Raw genomic sequence first — 4,478 nt, forward strand, 5'->3', positions numbered from 1 at the left:
TGCCCAACACGTGTCAGATTAGTGAAACTAAGTTATTCTCATGCTTTCTTTACACCTATTTAAAGTAGTTTGAAAACTAGCGCATCAAATATTACAATTGACTAACTACAACTTTAATTTTGTCCTTTAAGGATGGTTTTGACCAAAGAGAAATAAAATCCTCAATTTAGTACATGGTTGCAAAGATGGACACTCATTCTCATATGGAAAGAGATTTAACCTTAAGTTATATCTCATATCCTCTCTTTACCAATTATTTAGTTTTATTTAGTATGTTTCAGAAAGATACGTCCATCAATAGCAAAAAAATAAAAAAAAAATAAATAGAATAGATTAAATTAGCCAAAAGTAATGGCTAACATAATTAAAAAAAAAAAACATAAAGGAAGAATTGATTAAATTGGCTAATTGCTAAAATAATTAAAAAAAAAATGTAACAAAAACACATAAGAAAGATTAGGAACACAAGTAAAAAAAAAAAAAAAACACAAACAGCCAAAAATCAAGATTTGAAAAGTGTTAAACAGTTTTGATATATAGACATTTCAAGACTTTATTAGTGCAATATTCCCATGAAATCTAACACTAGAGCATCATAAAATTTAGAGAAATGATTGAAATGGTGAATGGGTCCTTGACGATAGTCGTCCGCTATACTCTGGTTTAAGATGTAAGTGATGATTATCGGCAATATGAGTTGTGTCAATACCACACCGTTATCAAGAGAAAGTAAAGTAGAGTATAATAGATCAAGCGATCCATTTGTTGAGAGTACTGTAAGAGGCACACAAGTAAGAATGTTGGATATAACTACTCTTTCACATCAGAGGGATGAGTCTCATAGATCCAACTACAATATCAAAGAAACTTCGGGTGGTAGTGATTGCTTGCATTGATGTCTCCGTGGTATCCCAGAAACATGTAACATGATTTTTCTTGCTCAAATATAGCTTCCTAAAACTTCACTTTTGAGTAATCCAGGAAGGCTACTTAATTTGCAGCCCTCTAGTGAAGATGATCACTTTGAGGTGGGTTTGTTAGTGAAGATGCAATTATATAATCACGGTTTTATATCAATGGTTCCATTTATATCTATAAATGAAATTTGTGGTGTATTTTTTAGAAATTCAACAATAATCATATGTTATTCGGTTACAATTCTGAAGAAATTCAACTTTCGACCTTTTGTGAATGCTCAAAGCTACTTGCAAAGTATTGTCGATTATGATCCATAATACTTACCGGTCAAAATTCAGGTTTGTTCATGTTTGAAATTGTGACAAACCAGAAGACAAGATGCTTATTAGTATTGTTTGTGATTGTTGTTGTGAATTCTTCATCTTTGAATACATATTTTGGTTGGTTCATGAATTTTTCCATCTTTTAAAAATATTATTTTTTTAGTTGGAGCCTAATTTCATAATAGGCGATTGAATCACAATATTGCAATATTTTAAGTTACTTTTAAGATTAAAGGTTGATGAATAAACTAATTACTACAAGTTCTTTTTATGCATCTTATTTTGATCTAGCACATAAAGTAATTACTGAGTTCGACAAAATTGAAATAAAATCAAATAAAATCACTCAAACAAATCAACAAAATTGAAAAAAAATTAGCCTTATGACACTTCCTTCAACTCCAAGGGGCGGTAAACCAAGGATTCCTTCGCCCAAGACCCATGATCCAACTCCCAACATGGAATTGATAAGCTATAAAATCATTCCAAGAACCTCAATGGATGGGTTACAAACTCACATTACCAACCTCGACAATTGGACGTGTCACCGGCGTTAGAAGAACGACTAAATCAGAGCAAGTCCATGGAGATAGAAGATCCCGTTGAAGAATGATAGACCAACCGTAATCTTCAGCCCAACGAGCCAAGCTTTTGTAGAAGCAAGAACCCTTGTATTAAAGAGATTAACATCTTCTTATACAAAATTTGGATAAACCAAGAGATAAAGCTAGAATTAGATTATGAGATCCAAGAGTGAGAAGCAAGATTTGGAACCTTTTTCAAAATTGAGTCACTCCACAATCGAACTTGATCAAGGCTTGACTAAATAACTCAGATGCAATCTACCACAAGAATTGCATCTAACATAAAAACGACAAAGATATGTTCAGATATCTATAAGGAAGAACGTCTCAACTTAAGAGATCAATTTCATTGATCACAAATATGCTTTTACATAATAATTTGTGGGTATTTATAGTCTTCCCACAAAAATAAAAAAAAATAGTGCCCGTGATTTAATCTCGATCCCTTTAAATCTCCACAGAAGACCAAGTCAATTTGAGCATTACAAACTTTATGAAATTAAAATAATAAATAAAGTTTTCTAACCACTCATGAAATGATGCTTGCAACTTCATCCGCTACTTCAACAGTGCAAATATTTACTTATGAAATGACGGTTGAACCTAGCCTACCCAATTTTGTAGATGAAGTATGAATGCTTGTTGAATGTTCTTGGCCTTGGATTGTGTAATAGGTCCAATTGGAACACCGTGATTCTTATCATCATTCCCCTCTTCAAAAGGATTCGTCCTCGAATCAGAAAAATCATCACCTACATCAAAAGAACTCAACTCAGTAACATTGAAAGTAGAATGTACACCGTGATTCTTATCATCATCCCCTCTTCAGGATTCGTCCTCGAATCAGAAAAATCAACACCTACATCAAAGGGACTCAACTTAGCAACATTGAAAGTATAATGTATTGACAATTCTATGGGAAGATCAATTTTATTGTTCCATGCAATCAAATGAGTCATTTTACTAAATGTCTTAGGAAGCATTTATAGTCAAATAAAGAATTAGGAATTCAGGCTATCTTTAGATCTATAGACTCACTCCCAATTGAATTGAGCTATCTATGGTTAACATTATAATGAAAGTTCATGAGTAAAATTATTTAGCTAATTCATTGAAACTTTAAAAAGAAATCATCTCTAAATTTAGATAAGATAGTAAGTTATACTAATTGAATCAGGTGTGGTGAAGGTCGAACAAACACGTGACCTTCACATCTTCAATATTACGCTCTCCCAACTAAGTTATCCCCGTTAACATTGAAAATGAAAATTTGGAAAGTTTAAAAAGAAATAATCACTAAATTTAGATTATATAGTAATTTTAAAAAGAAATAATCACTAACTTTAGATTGAATATTCGAGTTATGCAAGTTAGTCAACTTGAATTAGGTGCGGTGAACGTGGATCAAACACGTGACTTTTAGATCTTCACTGGTGCTCTCCAAACTGAGTTATTCTGCTAACATTAAAAATAAAAATTCATCGGTAATTTTAGATTGAATATTCGAGCTATCCTGCTAACATTAAAAATAAAAATTCATCGGTAATTTTAGATTGAATATTCGAGTTATGCAACTTAGTCAACTTGAATCTACAGCTAACATTAAAAATAAAAATATTTTCACTACTTCATTGAGATTTTAAAAAATTGAATAGTCAGGAGTCGAGTTATGTGACTTAAATCAGGTGCGGTGAACGTGGATCAAACACGTTACCTTTAAATCTTCAATATGACGCTCTCCTCACTAATATTAAAATTGAAAATTCAAAAAGTAAAGGTAAACTTATGCCAGCTGGATAAAAAACGTGACAGATCTTCCTCTAATTCATTGAGATTGAGATTTTAAAAAGAAATAATCGCTAATGCAATGAACGTGGATCAAATTATGCCAGCTGGATAAAAAACGTGACAGATCTTCCTCTAATTCATTGAGATTGAGATTTTAAAAAGAAATAATCTCTAATGCAATGAACGTGGATCAAACACGTTACCTTTAAATCTTCAATATGACGCTCTCCTCACTAATATTAAAATTGAAAATTCATAAAGTAAAGGTAAACTTATGTCAGTTGGATAAAAAAACGTGACAGAATAATCGCTAATGACACTAATTTTAGAGTCAAGTTATGCAACTTAAACAAAGTGTGGTGAACGTGGATCGAACACGTGACCATGACACTAATTTTAGAGTCAAGTTATGCAACTTAAACAAAGTGCGGTGAACGTGGATCGAACACGTGACCTTCAGATCTTCAGTCTGACGCTCTCCCAACTGAGCTATCCCCGCAATCATTAGAAATAAAAATTCATAAGTATAGGTATTTTAGCTGATTCATTGAGATTTTAACAAGAAATAATGACTAATTTTCTATTGAATAGTCAGGTTATGCGAACTAGGTTTGGTTAACATGGAGATCGAACACGTGACCTTCAAATATTAAATTTGACTCTCTCCAAATTGAGCTATCCCTGCAAACATTAAAAATGAAAATTTTTAAGTAAAAGTATTTACGCTAATTAATTGAAATTTTAGAAAGAAATAATCACTAATTTTAAATTGAATAGTCAAATTATGCAAGATTGAACACGAGACCTTTAGATCTTCAATCTAATGCTCTCTCAACTGAGCTATCCACACTAACATTAAAAATGA

General features: G+C 31.9%; 1 non-coding gene across 1 annotated transcript; it reads right to left on the reverse strand.

The window, feature by feature from the left end:
* Positions 1–4,039: 4,039 nt before the first annotated feature.
* On the reverse strand, positions 4,040–4,112 carry TRNAF-GAA. The gene has a single exon. It is a non-coding gene; the product is annotated as a tRNA-Phe (tRNA).
* Positions 4,113–4,478: the final 366 nt, after the last annotated feature.

Source organism: Cucurbita maxima, unplaced genomic scaffold (assembly GCF_002738345.1).
Source record: "Cucurbita maxima cultivar Rimu unplaced genomic scaffold, Cmax_1.0 Cma_Scf00162, whole genome shotgun sequence".
Taxonomy (NCBI): domain Eukaryota; kingdom Viridiplantae; phylum Streptophyta; class Magnoliopsida; order Cucurbitales; family Cucurbitaceae; genus Cucurbita; species Cucurbita maxima.